The sequence below is a fragment of the Sorghum bicolor genome, chromosome 10 (genome assembly GCF_000003195.3).
Source record: "Sorghum bicolor cultivar BTx623 chromosome 10, Sorghum_bicolor_NCBIv3, whole genome shotgun sequence".
Lineage (NCBI taxonomy): Eukaryota > Viridiplantae > Streptophyta > Magnoliopsida > Poales > Poaceae > Sorghum > Sorghum bicolor.
In genome coordinates, this window is record NC_012879.2 from 26,923,680 (window position 1) to 26,947,952 (window position 24,273).

Here is a 24,273-nt window from a genome sequence, read left to right on the forward strand (position 1 = left end):
CTCTCTTTGGTAGGATCATAAATTTATTTTTATATTTTCATTTTTATAGGACAGGAATATATTTATTTTATTTTTACGCCACCACAGTGAATGTACTTATGGGTTTCATGCCACGAGCATTCTCACATGGGGCTTACTATTTTTAACATTTTTATTTTCTTTTCAAGATAGCATGAATAACTAACAAGCCATTTAAGGAAAGTAAATAATTTAAGGGAAAAGGGAATGCAGAAAGGATAAATATGGGTAACTATCGATTTTACCTTTCGGCGAGGGTTCAATGTTTTAAGTCTTCTGAACAAGACTTCTTACCGTGTTCATTCTTCGGGTGCGTCATTTGATTCAGGTGTGGACCTTGCCGTCTGCACCTCTTAATACGGTGTCACCCATGTTCTTTGTTTGCCCAGCAGTTCAAAGTGCGGCATTGGCAGTATCTTGCTCAGTGTGTTTGTGCTCGTAGTGTACCTCCTCATAGAGACAAGGCAGAGATCAAGTGCATGGGCCGTGTTGGTGGAAAACACCAACAGAACCAAAAGTGTATTTGTTCTTCTCTAACCTTAAGCATGGTGAGCAAGACAAAGTTGATGAATGATAAGTTCATGAGTGTAGCATTTAAAACATTTGCCGGATCAGATCGCTCAACCTAATGGAAAGATAATCTATCTATATATATGTCTTTTTCTTTGTATCTTCCCAAAGATTAAATGTGCAACATTTTAGCTCATATGACTAGGAGTGTGGGGATAAAAGATTAAGGGACTAAACATGCTGAATCAGTGTGGTTGGTTAATTTGGAGTTATAAATCATACATGTTTGTCTGTTTTATTCATATGAACGCCAGAACCAAGGAGCAGCTTATAAAAGTGATAGTCAAGTACCTTAAGATGTTACCTTACTTGAAGAGTGATGGTACAGTATCACCTTGTGGAAGCTTTCCTTTCTTAGCGGTTGTGCATCGTGTTTGTGGCATCCTCCATGGATCATCTCTTATGAGCTGCGTCTTCCTTGTGTCAATTGTTAAACTTCATGTATTTCTCTCTTTGTCTCTGATGTGAGTTTATCTGAGGACTTCCCAGGTCGATATTGAAAGTTTTCCTGCAGGGGTTAGTCCAACAAATATCCAATATCTACTATTGCATACTATCGGCTCAAAAATCAACCTGGACACCATGTCTAATTTGATTTAGGAGGGCATTTTAACCTAAGCACCATGCTTAATTTAAAATCCCTTGGAAGTAAGATCATCATTCCTAAACTAAGCACCATGCTTATTTAAGAGATAAATGAAACTACTCCAAACCTAGACATATACTAAAGCAAATAAAGGTAGCATGAGAGCATTTATAGAGATCTACTCAAGTGGAGATGAAGTAGTGTGATTAGTATTTAACAAATTGAGCATGTCTCAAAGGTAGGGACAACCAACATAACAACATGGCAAAGGATGTTTTTATGAAAATTACTCCCCCAAGCTTGAATTTTGCAAAATTCAAGTTTGGATTTAATTCAATGTTGTATGATGATTGGTTGGACATACCTTGTGCTTGTTATTCATCCAATCTTCTTGCTCCAATCCTGGAAAGGTTAGTGACAAGAATACCTGAAGGAATATTTTTACAATTATCCTTATATGCTCAATACGCAAGGTAATGTTGCAAATAATTAAAAGCTCATGTTATGATATGATAAGTGCTTATTTGAGGACACCAAGCTTGTCCTTGGGAAACCATCAATTTATGTCGGCGAAGTGGTTTCCCTTCCAACGCTGACCTATATCAAGATCAACTCAACGAGATCTGCAATATTTATTATAGACATATGCATCGACAACCGCCCTTTTAAAGTTTTTATAAATAGAAAGGAAGAGGGGGTTGGAGATCTCAAATGTGGTGATGTTGGAGAGACCAATAGATTGGGAAGATGTTGCATATGAGCATGGAGTAAAAAAGTGGCTATGAAATAAATTCCATGCTCATTAATGTTATCTTCGTCTCCAATCTGAATGTTCGGAGTTTCTCCTGGATTGGTGTCACTTATGTCCTCTTCTATAGCTGGATGAATCTCATCTTCAAAGGGAGTCAAGAACTCACCATTTGAAATTGAGCCAAAGTCAGAATTCATTAAGGCTTCTTCCTTATCCATCCATTCTACACATTCTAGCCATTTGGAACTTGTGATCAGGAAAGGGGAGCTGATAGAATCTTCTATATAGTTGAGCTCTCCTTCTATGGTATTACTTGACATGCCATCCTTGTGGTCTTCATGACTCCTATGGTTTGGTCGTCCTGGTGAATTGCTAGGACCATCATGAGACTGAAAATAAGAGGGATAAGAGGGATCTCTAAGGTCAAGGATAGATTTAGAACTTGTGAACATGGTAGGGGAGCAGATAGAATTTTCTATATGGCTTAGCTCTCCTTCACTTGATATGTCATCCTCGACTTCTTCATAATAGCAACCAGGACATTCTCTAAGAGAAACATTATTGCAAGGATTTGAATTATCCCTACTTGAAGGTCTCTTATGGAGCCAGAAGTCTAAACCATCAGTATCTGAAAGATTTAAGGTCGGAATTCCTTCCTCCCTTGGAGAATTTTGGGGTATTGATCGTTTAGGATCGATAGCTAAAGTTTGGGATTGAAGTGGTTGTGATCTAGCTATCGAAACTTCTTCTTCTTGTTTAGGAACTGGTTCTTTCTCTTTCTCAGGGATATAAAAGCTAGGAGACTTTCTGCTCATTAAATCAGTCAAATTCCAAGCTTCACTAGCGGACAGTTGGTGGAAAGATCCTCCAGAGGCCGCATGAAGGGTTTGCTTATTTTCCATACTAAGGCCCTCAAAAAAGTGAATTAGAAGAACTTCTTCTGGAATAGAAAGCTTTGGGCCACTGAGAGTAAGGTTAATAAAGCGGTCCCATGATTTCCTAAGAGATTCTTCTTCCAGTTGTCTAAAAGAAATAATCTCACACCAAAGTTCCGCCACTTTGGAGATTGGAAAATATTTAAAAAGAAAACTATTATATAACTCCTTCCAATCTCCATGAACACTCCCTACTTTGAGTTTATACCAATTTCTAGCTTTTCCCGTTAAAGAGAATGGAAAGAGCTTCCATTTAAGGGTCTCATCGGACATGCCTTCTATGCGAAGGAGGTCACAGACTCGATAAAACTCTCTTAGGTGTGTGTATGGGTTTTCCTCACATTCTCCTGAGAAAGGTTGTTTTTGTATAAATTCTATGTATTCAGGGTCTATCTCAAAACTAAATGCTATGATAGGCTTTGAAGATTTTGGTGGTTCGAGATGTGTGCCCGTAGGTCCATGAAACTGATAGATAGACATGTTTGCATTCATGATAGACCAAAAATCAAGGATTAGATAAGAAGAATGAATAACAGAGATGACTAAAAGGATAAAAGGAAAAATATTTTTTTTTATTTTTTTAGAAAATGATTAAGCTAGTTCATAGTCAACTCAGCAACAGTCTCCCCGGCAACGGCACCAAAAATGCTTGTTGACACTTGCCAACACCACTTGAATACTAGGTTGTCATCCCCAGCATGGCACTAGAGTGTACTATGGTATTTATACGCACACAGATAATCCGCAAGCGCACGGATACCGTTGAAGCTTTTACCCGGTTAAAGGTTTTATCGTATCCATAGGGAAACGGGAGAACCAACTACGTTCTAACTTAACCAAGATAGATAGATAAGTGTAAATAGGAAAGATGGTAGAATTGAATAAGAACAATATTAAAGGTAAGATAAGAATGGGTGATAATATGGGAATAGAGAGTAGAGCAATCTAGTATATGGGCGATGGTAGTAGAATAGAGAAGATAACTATGGTTTCTCTACTTCAAAGGGGTATGTCTATGTCTGGGACGAACCACGTGATAAGAGTACACCACAAAGGATGCTTATCCTTAGGCCGATAAACTTTACCTGTCCTGTTAACGAGAGGTGGACTACAGAGGACCAACGTAACTGTCCCCTACGCAGCCTACCACACGATCCAGCTAGACAGGGGATATCCACAAGTAATCTAGGTCTAAGAACCATGCTTACACCTATACTACAACTCTGACCTATAGGGTCCTATAGATTAGAAGTACTCAAAAGAGTTGTGAACCATAACATACATGATTAGTAATTGCATAATGAATTAGAAGGAGATTACCAGAGTCATCCCATGAGCAAGCTTGATTAGAGCTTGATCATGACGAAGTACAACCGGAGGAAGAACCGACAGGTCGGCCTCTCCTCTAATCCTCCTTCGCTCTCCATCTCGCTACTATCTAGATCTACTTTAGTTTAGAGAAGAGAGGAGAGCTCTCATCTCTAAACCCTAGCTTTTGCTCTGTCTATGAATAATGATCATGGGGTGCCTCCTCTAGGGGCCAAGGGGTCTGCTTATATAGTCCCCTCAAGTGAACCTGGGCCGTCGGATCAAACCGACATTGATTGAACAGTTATTCTTGATCCTTTAGGTCGGTGGAGCATAATCCGCGAGGTTGAACATGATTGGCCACTGTAGCAGGGCGGGCGCCCAAGGGGGGAGGGCGGGCGCCCTGCCCCCGAGCCCGCTCGGCCTCCCGTTCGTTCCCGTGGCTTCTGGAGTCTTCTAGATGGTAGAAAATTGTGCGGCACATTAATATCTCTATGTAAACCCAACGTGTGGGCCTTTCTTCCGTATTTGCTGATAACCCCCTGCAGAAATAGACAAACACCAAAACTCATGGAATTCTGTCAGATAAAACCCTAAGTCTGGGTGTTGGTTGCATTTGGATCCTTTTCTTTATTTATTTGATGATTATATTTGGTACTTGAGGACCGTCAACAAGGGGTACTGTACTGAAGAGGCAATTGAGTCCGGAGGACCATTCTGCAATGCAATAGTGTCTTAAAAGACTAGGTCGCAATAGATTTGCCTCCGTTAAAGCATGAGGGTAGGCTGCATGGAAGTGGGAGGATTGGACGAAAATCATTCATCCCGCCAGATTACAATACAGTCCTTAAGGCACATCATAGCATCTTACATCAGCTCTCGATAATGGAGCATTTGCTCGAGCAACATTTTAATGAGCTTTGAGAACATAATCCTAGGCAAACGAATGATTGGGTAATGAAGGAACACAAGAAACAATTGTACACATGGCTATGGGAGCATAACACTCCATATAGGAAAACAATTGATGAACAAACCATTAAGGCTTTGGCATCTGGACCATCACGCCAAGTGACAACATGGCAAACCTATGACATAAGTGGATTCACATTTCATACCAAGTCCAAGGACAAAAAGAGCATGGCACAAAAATAGTGGTGTTCGATGCGAGGCCATAGACGCCGAAACTAGTGATATTATTACATAATTTGGCTTCATCGAGGACATATTGGAACTAGACTATTGTACATTTCAGATCCCCGTGTTTCGATGTCAATGGGTAGAATATAAACATGTCAAGTGGATAATTATGGGGTCAAAGTTCTTGATCTAAGTAAGGTGGGATACAAAGATGAACCGTGGATCCTTGATAACTGTGCTGCACAGGTGTTCTATGTTGAACAGTTCCTTTCTAAGAATGAGAAGAAAACTACTGACAAGCCAAAGCATTTAGTTTTTCCAAGAAAGCAACAAGCAATAGGAGTTGATGGTGTAGCGGATCTAGAAGATTTTAACCAGTTCGGTGACATGTACCTCTTTGTGGACGACCATCCAGTGAAGAAAAGAAATGTTGAGCGAAGCATCCCACAAAGTTCTTTTCCTTGGTGCGTCCTGATGGACAAGGAAAAATAGTAACTGCCTAGATTGTATTTATCATTCATCATGTAAACTTTGGTCATCATGTAATCTCACACAAACTTTATGAAACTATATGTGAGACCTTTGGATTTAAAACTACACTTTCGTAATAATTTGAAATGTTGATCTTGATGAGTGGAACAAACTTTCTATTCATGACTTTTCAAATAGGGTCTAGGGTCCTGAAAACATGCATGTAACCGTGAAAATTTGAAATTTCAAAATCTGAGTGGTCCAAACCCTCCCAGATGAAAAGTTGACCATTACACCAAATGTGTATCTTGAAAAGGTGGACAAACTCTGTATTCATGACTTTTGTGGCTGAGACCATCTCGAGTCCGGTCAAAGTGTCTTTTTAGAAAAATCTAAGATTTGACTTGGTCAAACTCGGTCAAACGAGGCAACAAAATACCTCAAATGAAAAAAATTTGAATACAAAGGAGTTAGAGCTCATCAAGGTCTTCCTTTGATATATAGTCCATTTTTGCATTTGGAAAAGTTTTAGTAGACTCTAGTCACATGTTTTAAGAATCAAGGCTTGACTTGGTCAAACAAGGCACTAAATAACCTCAAATGAAAAACCTTTGAATACAAGGGTGTTAGAACTCATGAAGATACACATTCCATATACACGATATTTTTGTGTTTGAGATAGGGTTGGTAAACTGTGGTCACAAAGTGTTAAATCTCACACAAACTTTATGAAACTATATGTGAGACCTTTGGATTTAGAACTACACTTTTGTAACGCTTTGTCAAATGCAAAAATATGCTTTGTATGAAATGTAGATCTTGATGAGTGGAACAAACTTTCTATTCATGACTTTTCGAGTTGGGGTAGTCTAGAGTCCCAAAAATATGCGTGTAGTCCTGAAAATTTGAAATTTCAAAATCTGAGTGGTCCAAACCCTCTCAGATGAAAAGTTGACCATTACACCAAATGTGTATCTTGTTATGGTGGACAAACTTTTTATTCATGACTTTTATAGCTGAGACCATCTCAGGTCCGGTCAAAGTGTCTTTTTAGAAAAATCCAAGAGTTGACTTGGTCAAACTAGGTCAAACGAGGCAATAAAAGACCTCATATGAAAAAAATTTGAATACAAAGGAGTTAGAGCTCATCAAGATCTACCTTTGATATATAGTCTGTTTTTGCATTTGAAAAAGTTTCAGTAAACTCTAGTCACATGTTTTAAAAATCAAGGCTTGACTTGGTCAAACCTAGTAAAACAAGGCACTAAATGACCTCAAATGAAAAACTTTTGAATACAAGGGTGTTAGAGCTCATCAAGATACACATTCCATATATAGGAAATTTTTGTGTCTGAGAAAGGGTTGGTAAACTATGATCACAAAGTTAAAAATAATATAGAAATTATTTTGTGCCACCAAAAATATAGAAAAAAATTTATATTGAAAAACATAGAAATTATAGAAATTATTTTGTACAAAATAATATAGAAAAACAATATAATCATATTATAATATCAATATACAAATAATATATAACATTAAAAATAAAATAGAAAAATAAAAAACATTAATATAGAAAAATAATATAATCATATTATAATATCAATATACAAATAATATATAACATTAAAAATAAAATAGAAATGTGCCACCAAAAATATAGAAAATATAGAAATTATTTTGTATAGGCGGTTGGCATTGACTACCGCCTGTATAAATCTATTTCTATAGGCGGTGGTTATTGCCAACCGCCTGTACAAAAATATTTCTACATGCGGTTGGCATTGAGAACCGCTTGTAGAAATGGCACTCATATATATTTCGCACTCAGACACTCCAAAAATTTCTAAGTCCAAAGGCGCCAGTGAATTTCAAACTACGTTGTCTGGCTACCAAATTTCGCCGCCGGTCTCCACCACCGCTCCGCCGCTGGTCTACGCCGCCGTTCCTCCACGCCAGTATGCAGCTAGGTTTTTAATGCTAATTGAGTTTGTCTTTTCCATATATTCTACTATAGAGCTCCAAATGAAGTGAAATATCTGTGGCATGCTACTCATATGATGTTTGTTGTATGATAAAATTTGCATAATTTTTGGTTGCAGTATAAATGAGTTATTGATTTAACTTGCATAGGGATTGATAAATAGTTTATAATTATAAATAAAAATATAAAAATGGAAAATGTTGTTCCAGTACAATTCTATGATATTGTTGTATCAGTTTTATATATAATATGGTCATGTATTTGAAGAAAATATGATTTGTGGATTTATCTTGCTCTCACATGATTAATTACAATGGTAGTTTCTTTTTTTATAAAGATTGCTATGTTTTTTAAATGCAAAGAAATTTGTGCAGTAGATTATGGATAGTATGTAGAAGCTACTGTAACTTTTGTAGAATTTACTGTACACTTTTGGTATATGCTCTTTAATTCACCTTATTATCCAAATAAATTAAGAAAGACATTAAATAAATTTATTTGGTACTGACCAATATGTTTTCTAGTATTCTTTAGATATGTGCAACCTGTTGGTAACAATGGTTTTGCCCAAATGCATGTTTCAAACATAAGTTAATAATTAATTGTTTGCAATTGTTGTTTCTGAACAGTTTCTTGAATTTTTGGCTTAAACTATTTGGCATTTTGCTAAGTATGACTCATGCCTTTGATGATGGCCAAGTTAATACACCTGAAATATTGTGAAACATATATGCCATTACTTAAACAACCCATATATAAGTTGTTGACAATTTAGTAAGCTTTCTAGAAAAGATGTAGCAAAGATGTAGATAACTTACTAATCTATCTTGTGGTAAAGTTCCATGTCATTTGGCTAAGTTCCATGTCAATGTATATACATGATGCATATGCTAAGTAATTATTATTTCTTTTTTATAATTTAATTATTTATAATGCAATGCAATTATTTATGTATATATAGTAAATAATAAATATTGACTTTTAATTTAACTGTCTATGTATATACGTGATGCTTATGTGAGATTTATGATGCAATTATTTATAAGTCAACTATTTATAAGTCAACAGTTGACTTATTAGCTTTAGGATTTATGCTTTAGGGTTTAGCACTTAGAGTTTTATCTTCATTGTTGATACTATACTATATAGCATTTCTGATAACATATATGCTTTAGAATCTCGCAATGACGACTACTCCAAGTGAAAACACAAAGCAAACACAAGGGTTCGGCCCCACGGAGCAGGCACCACGGTCTGGCCCCACAGCGCAAGAAAAAGGGTCTGACCACACCGAGACGGCTCTAGGGTCTGGCACCATGGTGCAAGAAAAGGGTCTGATCGCACGGAGCAAGAAAAAGAGCCCGAGCACACGGAGAAGGAACAAGGGTCCCACAGCACGAAACAGGCAGTAGGGTCACGTGTGTCAATTCCTTCGTAAGAGACCTTGGTAAGCGACATTCCTCATCCTCGCATAGAGAGGAACGCCCGTCGTGAGTACGCACGTGACCCCAATTACAACCCAGTGGGAGAAGAGGTGAATTACTCATCCATGATTATATGTTTCTATATTTTTATGCCCCTCGGTATATGTGAAGAATAATACATGTCTTTATATGAATAGGAGGTGCTATCTCGATTGAAAGAAATAGAGGAAATCCTATCCCAAGAAGAAGTTGCACATGAATGTGCACCTGAGCCGACGATGGAGACGACCACCGAGACCCGGAACAAAAGGAAACGAGGTGAAAGGGGATTGAATTAGTTTCCAAAAGTAACCTATAGAGTTACAGATGTCAGTGCGATAGGACAGCCCCTAGCTCTAGAGAAGACCTTACCCAAGTGGCGTAACACACTCGGTTTCTTAGTTAGGGACCATCTTAACATCATAGTTAGGGAGTGGAAAAATGTGAACAAAAATAAGAACGCAAGAATGTGGAATAAGCTGCTTACGAGGTTTGTTTTACCTCAAGGTTTAGAAAACCTCTTGAAAAAGCACACATTGAAGCAATGGGCCATCATGTTCAGGAATTACAAGTCTAAGTTGAATTCAAAGTGGACAAAGAAAGGGTTAGACCCGACACAGAGGTATAAAATCTTGGCTAGTCAGTGGGCAGTGTTTCTAGAGCAGAGGAGTTCCGACGACTTCAAAGCTTTGAGCGAAGCCAAATCCAAACTCGCAAAAAAGAACAAGTACCACCACCACCTAGGCACAGGTGGTTATGTTGGGCATTCTTAACATCATTATCAAAAGTAGACTTAGTTTTCTAATTCTGATAACGGCGCCAAAAATGCCAAACCTATCCCTCATGCCACTTAAGCCAAGTTGTCATCCCCAGCATGACATGAGAGAGGCGGTATTAAAATATGCAATTGCTCTTCTGAATGAATAATAAATGAGATCTGCAAGCGCACAGATTAATACCGATGTAGCATTTTAACCAGGAAGTATTCTAGGTATCGTTATTTATATTTTTACCACTGGGAAGGGATTGCTAATCATCAATGTTGATTATGGAACGGAATATAGAATTGAGTATCTATCATTGCATGTATAATTGAGAGCATTATCTATCTCTTTCATACAGGGATAAATGTCACATAAAAGATATAGATAAAATATGAATGGTGACAAAGATAATTAATCTGATCAGCATAACTAGCCACATATAATAATGATAAGCACCTCAACAGATATTCTAGCAAGTCATTAGCATGGAATTAGGATGAACTATAAGAATATTTCCTAAGTTATTGTTAACTATAAAGTCTACTATATCATAGTTAGTACAATTATACTTGACAGATCATTGCGAGACAGGACTACGCCCATGCATAGTGATATTATCAAGGAAGATGAGAAACATAGCAATCACTGCCCTGTAATAGTGTTGTTCTGCCTGCCCTATACACGAGAGGGGGACTATATAAGAATCAATGGAGCTATCACTACCATGAACTACCCCGCGATCCGGCATATAGGGTACAATCGTAGATAAATACGGTATAGGCACCACGCCTACACAATACTTATTATTTACCCACTGTACACATGGATAAACGCTATACGATCCTAAACATGTATATAATTCCAATCTAACTAAGCCAAGCATATAACTATGATAAACTAAGAACAAATAATTACAAATATAAACAAGTAGAGCAAAGTCATAATCAATATATTGAAGTAGAACAAAGTCATATTCATAATATTGAAGAACAATGATGAATAAATGAAGAACAGTAGAGTAATTACCAAGAATCCTCTTGACAGATCCGGAAACCAATCGAAGATTGAATCCTTCTAGTTCTAATCCTATGTAGATATGCTAAACTAGAGATCTATTTGATGTGGTGGCTCTAGGGCTTGATCAGAGGCTTCTTCTCCCAAGATGAATAATGAATTAGGGGTTAGAGGTCCTCTCCTCCAGGGGCCAGGGGGTCTGCTTATATAGTCCTTCCAAGTGAATGTGGGCCGTTGGATCAAACCGACATTAATCACATGGTTTTCCTTGATCCTTTAGGTCGGTGGAGCATGATCTGCGAAGTTGAAGCTGATTGGCCCCGAGGCCAGGGCGGGCGCCCAAGGGGGGAGGGCGGGCGCCCTGCCCCCGAGCCTGTCCGGTCTCCAGTTCGTTCTCGTGGCTTCTGGACTCTTCTAGATGTAGAATAATTGTGCGGCATGTTAATATCTCTATGTAAACCTGACGTGTGGGCCTTTCTTCCATATTTCCTGATACCCCCCTACAGAAATAGACAAACACTAAAACTCGTGGAATTCTGTTAGATAAAACCCTAAGTCTGGGTGTCGATTGCATTTGGATCCTTTTCTTTGTTTATTTGTTAATTAAATTTCATACTTAAGGACCGTCAACAAACTCCCCCAAGCTTACCTCTTGCTCGTCCCTGAGCAAGGATAGTCTCAGTGATGGATCGGAAGTTGTTGGAATGCCTTTAAAAGTTGACGGTACATATGCTTTTAAATGAGATCTTATCTTTGAGTTAGAGTAAACTATCAAGACTTAAAACTTACTTATTTTACCTTTCACCATGTCAAGACTTAAAACTTACTTAAAACTTACTTATTTTACCGTCACTTCTGTCTTGAGTAGTTAAAAGATAGAACAGTCTAGTCAAGTGCCATGTCTCTTATTCTTAATCAGCTATAGTTCTGGAGTTTTTTGCAGATTTTCAAATGAAACTCAGAGATTCCTTGTATGATTCTCTCATATCTCTCTTTTGTGGTATTTCTGGATCGTTACCAAGGTAGTGATGGTACATGCCTTCTCTCAAAATATGTAGTATTTGTGGTATGAGGCATAGTGACATTGCCTTCTCTCTCATCCTACTCTAATAAGGCTTTAATATCTGGAGCTCATAGGTGGGAGATAAAGTATACATACTTACAAGACATTTATTATATAGTCAAACCATGAATCCAGAGAAACAAGTCAATAAGTCAAATCAAGATGTGCATGTGTTGCGAATGAATGGTGTATGGTAATGATGGTGATAACAATGGGAAAGTTTAATTCTACTTTGCTCTTTTGGGGGATACATACATTTCTTGCTCTTTTGAAACTTTTTGGAGAGAATGAGAGGCTCTGTATTTTCTTTTTCTTTCCTCTCAGGTGGGTATCTTGTAACCCAAATTCTACTGTCGGACACTTTTCCATTTTTACCTCTCGTCTCACTTTTTCTTTTCTTCGAGGTTCTGGGCACTTGCCCCTTTTTGTTTCCTCATATCTCTTTTTTTAGAGCACTCATCTCTTGAAATAATATAGCAAGTGGTAGTAACCAAGATAACTTGAGCATTTATTTTTCAGGGGAAAACAGAAATGTTTTTGGCTATTCTCTCCCGAATTAGGAGTAGAATACTTTTGAGTGGCTCTGGAGATGAAAATGAGTGGATATATGTGGATGCGTACTTCCGGAGTAGAAGCAGCATGTGTCAGTGAATGTGCAAGTGAATCTTGATTTAACCACATGACAAGCTCCTAAGGGTCTACACAGCTTGACCACACTCAATGCTCATAAGCAGTAAAAGGTATATGTGTGGATCAAAGTCTAGCAAGCAAGTATATATGGCTGTGGTAGGAATTTAAACTCTCATCATACAGGAACTCATCATGTAATATTTTAAAGATTTTCAAAGATAAAATTCTCAAGAATTCTAGCATCTCTAGGAACACATAAATAGCAGCTCATCCTTCCCATATCATATCCGTTAACAACTTAGACTTTAGATCAAGTTCTCTTCCCACAAGTTCAGGTTTAGAGCAAGCTTTAAATTATAACAGTTATGTCGAATCTAGAGAGAGAACTCAAATTTTAAAATTAGGCAGAGCAACTATTCATCATATCCATGCTAGAGTTTTATTATTAAGATTTAGTTTAGCATAGCCACTTTATTTATTTATTAAGCATACTAAGCAAAAGATATATATATATATATATAAGCACAAAATCTTTATTTGGTTTTTCATGGTTATGTGTATTTATATATTAATATAGTATAAGTATAAATATGTAGATAGAAATACTTAGCGGGATAAATGGGGGTGCTCTCCCCCAAGCTGAATTTTGACGTAATTTCTTCTGATGTAGCTAGAAGGTGGTGGAGGTGTATTTGAAAGTCGACAGCACCCTGACAGCGATTAGAATGTCCTCCGTCTGCTAGTCTTCTTCATTCTTGAATTCTGTGGAGCTCAAATAGACAACAAAGCTTTGTGGAACTGATTAGGTGTTAGCATAAACATCTAGCCTTTATCATGTTGAGCCTCCTCAATAAATATTACTTTCTATTTATATATTATCATTTTATAGAGCAGAAAAAATATTTATTCTATTTTTATGCCACCACAGTGAATAAACTTATGGGTTTTATACCACTCGTATACTCACATGGGGCTTACTGTTTTTTAACATTTTTATTTTCTTTTTAGGATAGTATGAACATGATTAACTAAGAAAACTATTTTAAATAATTAAAAGGAAAAGGGAACTACCAAGTTTACCTCTTGGCAAGGCATTCGGTGTTTTTAAGTCCTTCGAATGGGACTCTCTGTTTTCTTAGTTGTCTAGGATACGTTGGGTGGCGTAGTCGGTGCTTCCGGCGTCGCCTCCTCTTTATGTATAGTTATCTTCTCTCTCCACACCTGACTCGGTGCTACGGTCTCCTTAGGACAATTCTGTTCAAGCTGTATGTCTTCAGACCTTACTACTTCTCCTTCATAGTCTGCCCATCCGTCTTTGATGATTTGCCTCCTCTGATTGTGGTTGCGTCATCTTCTTCTTGTCCTGACCTGCTTAGAGTCTTCAACTATATAGTTAAGGTCAGTAAAATAGCGGCGTACCTTCTCACACGGGAAGTGCATATGGACTTCTCCGGTTCTAATGTGGATGATTGCTTTAACAGTGCTGAGGAACGGTCTCCCAAGGATGATGGGTGGACCGTACTCGTCTTCTCCCATGTCAATAACCTGAAAGTCTGTATGGACAAAATGATCATCTATTTTGACAGGGACATAAGTTACTGTACCTTCAACCTTTCGGAATGTCTGATCTGCCATCTGCAGCTGAATGTATGTCGGTTTTAGGGGCATGGTTCCGAACAAAAGCTGATAGGTGACTGCGGCCATTATGTTGACGCCCGATCTTGTGTCGCAAAGTGTCTTGTAGAAGTTGTACCCATTAATGGAGCAATGAATGCTTGGCATACCTGGGTCGTCCTTCTTGGTTAGAAACGGTGACTTAAGTCGATGATCTCGACCTCCATGAACTGCAGTGACCATCTTAGCTGACTCGGTCCACACTTGCTTCTTCCTGTTCCTCCTGTTGGTCCTCTTCCTTGGTTCATGTCGGGATTGCTCTCGGATTTCTGTAATCTTGTTCTTGAAGAAAAACGTCTCCTTCCTCCCTTTGATGTAGAAACTGATCTTGGCAGCACTGGCGTAGATGACAGCTCCTGAGGTGTTTAAGAATGGCCTCCCTAAGATGATGAGTGCTCTCTCATCATTACCGGTCTCTATCACCACGAAGTCTGCTGGGGCGTACAAGGTACCAACTCGGACACAGAGGTTCTTCAATATTCCCTTTGGGAAACTTAATGCCTGATCTGCAAACTGCAAACACATGGTTGTTTCTAATAAAGGATATGTAAGGAATTTTTCATAGAGTACCCTGGGCATAATGTTGACACTAGAGCCAAAGTTACAGAGTGCTTCTGGGAAGTCCACCATGCCGATGGAGATCGGGATGACGGGGCGTCCTGGATCGCCTCTCTTGACCGGCAGAAGATCAGTAGTAACTTCAGTGACGGGGTTTCTCCAGTAGTTACCTGCATCAAACATGTCTACAAGATTTGCAGATTCTAGTCCTCCGGTTGTGATGGTATAGCGGGGTTAGTAGCAGGAACAGCAGCAGCTATTTGATTTAACTGAGATTCAATCATTTTATTAAGCTAATTTGATTCTTGATGGCAGTAGAGAAATTATCCATTGTATTATTTATATTTTCTAACATTTTATCATTCGATGCCAATTTCTTAGATAGGTTATCCATTAGCTTTCCTTGATTAGACACTAACTCTCTCAAAGGTGGAAGATTATTATTATTATTATTATTGTAAGAATTGTTACCTTGATAATTACCTGAGTAGTTAGGCCTCTGTTGATTCCAACCTTGATTTTGCTGAGGACGGTTGTAGTAATTGTTGTTGTTGTTGTTGTTGATGTAGTTCACGTCCTCAAGCATCTCAGGGTAGTGATTGCCTGAGTGTCCAGTATCTCCACACTCCTCACAAGTCATGTGAGAGTCGTAGACGTGCATGACTTCTTTCTTATCGCCAGCTCTATCATTGAGCTTCTTCATGAGCAGGTCTAGCTTGGCAGATGTTGGGTATTCTTAACATCATTACCAAAAGTAGACTAAGTTCTCTTAATCTAGTAACGGTGCCAAAAATGCCAAACCTATCCCTCACACCACTTAAGCCAAGTTGTCATCCTCAGCATGATATAAGAGACGCGGTATTGAAATATGCAATTGCTCTTCTAAATAAATAATGAATGGGATCTGCAAGCGCACAGATTAATACCGATGTAGCATTTTAACCGGGAAGTATTCCAGGTATCGTTATTTATATTTTTACCACTGGGAAGGGATTAGCAATCATCAATATTGATTACAGAATAGAATATGAGATTGAGCATCTATCATTGCATGTATAATTGAAAACATATATCTAACTCATTCATACAGGGGTAAGTGTCACATAAAAGATATAAGAAATAATAATAGTGACAAGGATAACTAATCTGATCTACCCACATAATAAATATGATAAGCACCTCAATTAGATACTCTAGAAAGTCATTAGCATGGTATTAGAACGAACTACAAGAATATTCCCTAAGTTATTCTTAACTATATAGTCTAGCATTGTCATAATTAGTGCAAGCATACTTAGCAATCATTGCAAGACAAGACTACGCCCATGCATAGTGATATTAGCAAGGAATATGAGAAACATAGCAATCACTCCCCTGTAATAATGTTGCTCTGCCAGCCCAATACACGAGAGGGGGACTATATAAGAATCAATGAAGCTATCACTATCACGAACCACCCCACGATCTGGCATATTGGGTACAATCGCAGATTAATACGGTATAAGCACCATGCCTACACAATATCTATCATTTACCCATGGATCCGATGGATAAACGCTATACGATCCTAAGCATGTATATAGATCCAATCTAACTAAGCCAAGTACATAACTATGATAAACTAAGAACAATATAATATTGAATATAAGCAAGTAGAGCAAAGTCATAAGCAATATATTGAAGTAGAACAAAGTCATATTCATAATATTGAAGAACAAAGATAATTAGAAAGTAATTAGAAGTACAATTAGAGAATTACCAAGAATCCTCCTGACAGATCCGGAAACCAATCGAAGATTGACTCCTTCTAGTTCTAATCCTATGTAGCTATGCTAATCTAGATATCTAATTGATGTGGTGGCTCTAATCTTGATCAGAGGCTTCTTCTCCCTTGAAGAACAATGAATTAGGGTTGAGAGGCTCTCTCCTCCAGGGCCCAGGGGGTCTGGTTTTATAGTCCCTTCAAGTGAATATGGGCCGTTGGATCAAACCGACTTAGATTGTATGGTTTAGATTCATCCTTTAGGTCGGTGGACATCTCCCACGAAGCAGAGTCCTGATTGGACTCCCAGAGGGGGCGGGCGCCCAGGGCAAGAGGGCGGGCGCCCTACCTCTGGCCCCGTTTCGCCTCCGCTTCGGTCTCGTGGCTTCTAGAGTCTTCTAGATGTAAGATAATTGCGCGGAACGTTGATATCTCTATGTAATCCCGACGTGTGGGCCTTTCTTCCGTATTTCCTGATAACCCCCTGCAGAAATAGACAAACACCAAAACTCGTGGAATTCTGTCAGATAAAACCCTAAGTCTAGATGTTGATTTCATTTGGATCCTTTTCTTTATTTATTTGATAATTAAATTTGATACTTAAGGACCGTCAACAGCAGACAGCATGTCTACTTCCTTGAGTTGATGCATACCACCAGCTCTCTTGCGTGTTTGGGTCCTTTCTTCATTCCAGCCTTGGTTGGACGCCATCTTCTCCACAAGAGCTGTGGCTTGTGATATGGTGGGGGATAAGAATGCTCCTCCAGCTGCAGCATCTACGGTCTCTCGGGCACTATTGCCGAGCCTATGATAAAACGTCTGCATCAGTAGCCAGCTCTCCATTCCATGATGGGGACATTCTAGGATGTAGTCTTGGAAGTGCTCCCATGCTTCTGGAATGGATTCATCATGTTGTTGTTGAAAACTTGTAATTTTCCCACGGAGAGCATTGGTCTTGCCCATGGGAAGGAACTTAGCCAGAAAGTTCATGGAGTGGGGTGCCCACGTAGTATTCTTCTCCTTTGTAGCGTAGAACCACTGTTTCGCTCTCCCCAACAGTGAGAATGGGAAGAGGCGAAGTAGTATAGCATCTGTGGGGACTCCCGATATGGTGAATGTGATGCAAATCTCCAGGAAGTGTTGGAAATGAGCACTAGCATCTTCGTGTGCCTTCCCACAGAACTGGTTGGATTGCACCATGTTGATGAGCCCAGACTTGAGCTCAAAGTTGCCGTCGATCTCTGCAGCAGGTCCAGTGCGGATGTTGTTCGTAGTGGGAGCTGAGAACTCGCGGATCGATTTGTTCGCCATAACTTTGAACTCTGAAGACAAGTTCCGGGTGAAACTTTGGTGATCTTCTTGGTTGGATGAAGCTTTGTGCTGAAGTGTTGTCGATCTCTTCTTGAGCTTGGCTCCTGTTTTTCTGAATAATGCTTCGAGATTGTCAACAAAATTCCTAGAAGATGTCTTCTATTCATACATTACCCTGCATAAAATAATCAAGATAGAACAATACTGGGGTAAAACTGTATGAGATAATTGATAATCTTGATCATATTAGTGATGCGAATGATGACTCAAAATTCCATATTCATTCCAGATTAGTAATCAACCTTCCCCGGCACCAAAAATACTTGTTGGGCATTCTTAACGTCATTACCAAAAGTAGACTTAGTTTCCTAATTCTGATAACGGCGCAAAAAATGCCGAACCTATCCCTCATGCCACTTAAGCCAAGTTGTCATCCCCAGCATGACATGAGAGACGCGGTATTGAAATATGCAATTGCTCTTCTGAATGAATAATAAATGAGATCTGCAAGCGCACAGATTAATTCCGATGTAGCATTTTAACCGGGAAGTATTCCAGGTATCGTTATTTATATTTTTACCACTGGGAAGGGATTGCTAATCATCAATGTTGATTATGGAATGGAATATAGAATTGAGTATCTATCTGTCATGGGTATCAGTAAGGGGTACCCTGACTGACGCACATGACGAGAGCACCCGTACGCAAATCAAGGGCCCCTGACTCGACGCCCCCCGGTCGCACGCACAGTTATCGACGCCCGTAGCCTCGAACGCGGAAAGAGCGTCGTGCGAATCGAGTGGGGCTCGAGCGCCGGCTACGGTCGAATACGGAAACAGGCTCGTACGAATCGAAAGGCCTCGAGCGCAAGGACACCGCCCGCCGCCTGACGCGGGCACGGGAACTAGGGCATTTAATGCGCGTGCCGTGTTCTCACCTACCCGTCAGTCACGAGAAGTGTGATAGGAAACCAGCACCCGTCCAATCGTTCTTTTTGTAGCCATGCCCACCAAACGAGCCAGAGCATGGCAGGGAGCAGCGAGGTGGTCAAAATGTCCCGTCAAGACCCCCCTCGAGACATCCAAAGTCAGCGCTCCGCTCAGTAAGGCTTTAAGCTACGTTTGACCCTCGAGCAGGCATGTTCCTTCCCAGAGAAGGATCGAGCGACGAATGACAGCACCTCAACCACCCCGACGTAGCTGCAACCACAACGTACAAGCATGCAATAGATAAACCAGTCCAGGACAGCGCACAGGAGCGGGATTCAGGGGCATGCGTAATCATCATCAAGGTACCGAGACAAGACGGCTTGAGGCCACGCCGGTACGGAGGCCTCAAGTAGGTCAGCGCACCGCACCCCTATCGACCCCTACTCTGTCGCCTATGCATGTAACCTAGGCCTCCCCTTGGAACTATAAAAGGGGACGCTCAAGAGCGGATAGAGAAGGCAAGATATACGCAGTAGAGAAACCATACTCCATCTCCATCCATACCATGCCTGTATTCACCCCTGTACAAGCACTTAGGTGCAAGATAATAGAAACTTCTCCCCCCCCCCCGCTGGACATAGGGCCTTCTCTTGCCCGAACCAGGATAAATCCTTGTGTCTTTTCTTGCATCACCGTCTAGAAAGGGGAGCACGCACTAGTTTTACTCGTTGGTGTGACCCCCCGGGGAGAAAACACCGACAGTTGGCGCGCTAGGTAGGGGTCCTGCGTGTTTTTCACCAATTTCCCATCTCTTTCAAGATGGCCACTCTTGTTTCGCTGATTCTGCGCTCCACGGTGATTTGGTTCGGTAGCCTCGAGTTTATGTCAACCGGTTTCGGCTACGATATGATCCTGCTCTCGGTCAAAGGACCGGGGGGAGCTCGCGTTGCGCCCGCACGGTTGAGGGCTCCAAGACGGCCTCGCCACCATGCCTCCCCACCCAAGAAGAGGCGTGGACAGCGCCACCATCACTCCTCTGCCTCCTCACGAACGCCAGTTCGTGCCAGGCGGGTGTTGACGTAGGAGCCGACAGCCCCGCGCGCCGAAACCGCGGGCATGACGGCCCGACACCACGACGATCGCGCGACGACGATTGGAGACGACGCGCCTTGCACGCTCACATCCCCCACGACGCTACTTCCGCACGGGTTGTTCACCCCAAGAAGAGCGCTGCCGTTCGGTCTGGACAACACCGCGGCATCGCTTGCTAGGACGATATGTCCAAACGCCCAGACGTACGTAGAGCGACCAATGGTCCTCCCACGTGACGCAGGACCACGGCAACAAGCGTCCGAACTACCGGATTTCTCCCATGTACGAGGCCTCCGCCGCCTAGAACCTGGGAGATACACGATCACGTCACTCAGGCAACGGCTGCTGGAGGAAGGACGTGGATGCTTCTACGCAGCAGAGCCAGATTCTGGCTCAGAGTCCGACAGCTACGACCCTACTATGGAATGCTTCCACATCGACGGGGCGGTAGAAACCACCGACGAAACACAAGACGCCGTCGCTGGCGGTCGAGCCCCTGTAGCAAGGGAGGACCCCAGGACGCCTGGGAATGATGGTCAAGTCGACCCCCCGTCGCAGGAAGACAGAGCCGCGCAACTCGCGCAGCTACGGGAGCTCTAAATGAAGCTCGACGAAGATCGCGAGCGCCTCGTCTCGAATAGATTCTCAAGCAGGACCAACCATACCCACCTGGCAGAAGTGTTCGTAGACGGGCCCGAGAAGTGCATCGACAGATCGTCGAAGACGAGGAGCCGGAGTAGCCCGTCAGCTGCTTCCCCCGAGCAGGCCAAAACTTCGTCGCAGCAATAATGCTGCTACGCAACATGCCTGAGCCCTCGAACTCCCAGGCGCGGTGAATTCGAGACGAGGTGCAGACTCTGCTCCAAGTAGCGGCAGTTCAGCAGGCTGAGAGCTCAGCCTCTCGACGTCGAGGAGCAGCCACGGAAAAGCGTGAGGAGCCAGCCCAGAACGAAAAGGAGATATCGGTCCATCAGCAACCACCCCCTCGAGGGAAGAAGACAGCGCTTGTCCTCAACCACCCCGTCGACAATCAACGGCGGCACGACGCACGACGCGACATCGACTTGCATCGCCACCGTCGATATGGGGACGCAGAGGAACGCGGTTACAGCGCCCACCGCGGCGGGCGGTACGACAGCGACGAGGACCGGATGGCCTCAGAACCGCCGGGCCTCACGTGTTCAGCAGAGCAATCGGCAACACACCGCTGCCCAGCCCGTTTCGACCCCTGACTAGCATTGCTAAATACAACGGCGAGACCAAGCCAGAGCTGTGGTTGGCAGACTTCCGGTTAGCCTGTCAGTTAGGAGGCGCTCGAGGGGACGATCGAGCTATCTTCCGACAGTTACCGCTTTTTCTCTCCGACACCGCCCGTAGATGGCTCGAGGAGCTCCTGTCCCACCAGATCCACGATTGGGTCGATTTGGTCAGAGTATTCGAGGGTAACTTCAAGGGGACCTACATACGGCCCGGCAACTCGTGGGACCTTAGCAAGTGCAAGCAGAAGTCAGGAGAAACTCTCCAAGAGTATGCTCGACGCTTCTTGAAGCAGCGCACCGAGCTGCCACACATCCCAGACCACGACGTCATCCTGGCCTTTGTCTCGGGCACCACCATCTGAGATTTGGTGCGGGAGTTAGGCCGGAATCGCCCTCATACCGTCGACGAGCTGATGGACATAGTGGCAAACTACGCTGTAGGGGAGGAAGCGGTCGGTGCTTTCTTCAGCTGCGAAGGGGGCAAAGGCAAGTCGCCAGCCGATGACGATGAGGGCCCCAGTCGAGGACCCAAGAAGAACAAGAAGAAGAAGAAAGCACGGTCGTTCCGACGGGAGGCCCTCGACGACGACCTCGTCGCCGCCATGGATCGTAAAAGACCTCGAGGCCTCTTGAAGGAGCTATCTTCGACAAGATGCTGAAGGAGCCCTATCCTTACCATAAGGGAGGGGGAACCACAAGCTCGAGGACTGCCGTATGCTGAAGAGGCATTTCGACGGCCTGGGGTTCAAGAAGGACGACCAGAAGAAAGAAAAGAGCAGTGACATTTGGGATGACAAAGAAGACAAGGGTTTCCCGGCTGTCCACGACTGCTACATGATTTATGGCAGAACCTCGACGCAGCTAACTGCAAGGCAGCGCAAGTGGGAGCGCCGTGAGGTCTTTGCAGCAAGGATGGCGGTACCCCAGTACCTTAACTGGTCGAGCACCCCCATCACCTTCAATCAAGACAACCATCCCGACAAAGTAGTCGCCCCTGGCGTCTACCCACTCGTCGCTGACCCCATCATCGTCAACGCCAGACTCTCGAAGGTACCGATGGATGGCAGCAGCAGCCTGAACATCATCTACCTCGAGACCCTCGACCTCCTCGGCATCAAAAGGACGCAGCTCCAACCAAGCGCGGGCCGTTTCCATGGTGTCGTGCCTAGAAAGAAGGCATTGCCGGTAGGTCGAATCGACCTACCGGTCTGTTTTGGCACGGTAGCCAATTTCAGAAAGGAGGTCCTCACCTTCAAGGTGGTGGGATTCCGAGGCACGTACCACACCATCATCGGACGTCCGGGCTATGCCAAGTTTATGGCTGTCCCCAACTACACCTACTTAAAGCTGAACATGCCTGGGCCCAAGGGGGCTATCACTGTCAGCTCCTCCTACGAGCACGCGTACGAATGCGATGACGAGTGCGTCGAGTACGGGGAAGCTGTCGAGAACTCCACCGAGCTTGCCTTGAAGCTCGAGGCCCTGGCCGCAGAGGCTCCAGAGCCCAAGAGTCACGCAGGTAGCTTCGAGCCGGCAGAAGGGACAAAGAAGATCCCACTCGACCCCAACGGCTCCGACGGCAAGGTGCTTACGATCAGCGCCGACCTCAACCCCAAATTGGAAGTCGTGCTCGTCGACTTTCTCCGTGCAAACGCCGACATATTTGCATGGAGTCCCTCAGACATGCCAGGCATACCGAGGGAAGTCGTCGAGCACTCTTGGAAATTCGAGCCGGTTCCAAGCCAGTGAAACAACAGTTGCGTCGCTTCGACGAGGAGAAACGCAAGATCATTGGTGAGGAGACCCACAAGCTTTTGACGGCCAGATTCATCAAGGAGGTTCACCATCCCGACTGGTTAGCAAACCCTGTATTAGTTAAGTAAAAGAACGGGAAAATGTGGATGTGTGTCGATTATACAAGTTTAAATAAAGCATGTCCAAAAGTTCCGTTTCCATTGCCACGTATCGATCAAATTGTTGATTCTACCGCAGGATGCGAAAACCTTTCTTTCCTTAATGCATACTCTGGCTACTATCAAATAAAAATGAAAGAATCCGACCAGTTCGCGACGTCTTTCATTACGCCTTTTGGGATGTACTGCTATGTGACCATGCCGTTCGAGCTTCGAAATGCTAGGGTGACATACTAGCGATGCATGCTCCATGTATTTGGCAAGCACATAGGGTCGACAGTCGAGGCATACGTCGACGACATCGTCGTCAAGTCAAAGAAACAAGGAGACTTGATCCAGGACCTCGAGATCGCTTTCAGTTGCCTGCGTGCCAACAAGATCAATTTCAACCCCGAGAAATGCGTCTTTGGTGTACCTCGAGGCATGCTCCTGGGATACATAGCCTCCCAATGCGGCATCGAGGCTAATCCCGAGAAAGTCTCGGCCATCACGAAAATGGGGCCGATCCGAGACGTCAAGGGAGTGCAAAAAGTCACGGGATGTTTGGCGGCGCTAAGTCGTTTTATCTCGAGGTTGGGAGAAAAGGCATTGCCACTGTATCGGCTCTTGAAAAAAGCCGAGCATTTCTCTTGGACCCCCGAAGCCGAGGAAGCCCTTGATAACCTGAAGAAAACACTGACCTCAGCCTCGGTCCTAGTCCCACCTCAGCCCGCAGAGCCTCTGCTTCTGTATGTTGCCTCGACGACCCAGGTGGTCAGTGCAGTAGTGGTGCTTGAAAGACAGGAAGAAGGACATGCGCTGCCAGTCCAGAGGCCAGTCTACTTCGTCAGCGAGGTGCTCTCAGAGACCAAGGTACGGTATCCACATATCCAAAAACTAATCTACGCGGTGATCCTCGCCCGACGCAAGCTGCAACACTACTTCCTCGGCCACCCTATCACGGTGGTCTCGTCCTTCCCCTTGGGTGAGATCATCCAAAGTCGGGAGGCCACGGGAAGAATCGCCAAATGGTCAGTCGAGCTCATGAGTGAGACCCTCACTTATGCGCCCCGCAAAGCCATCAAGTCTCAAGCTCTGG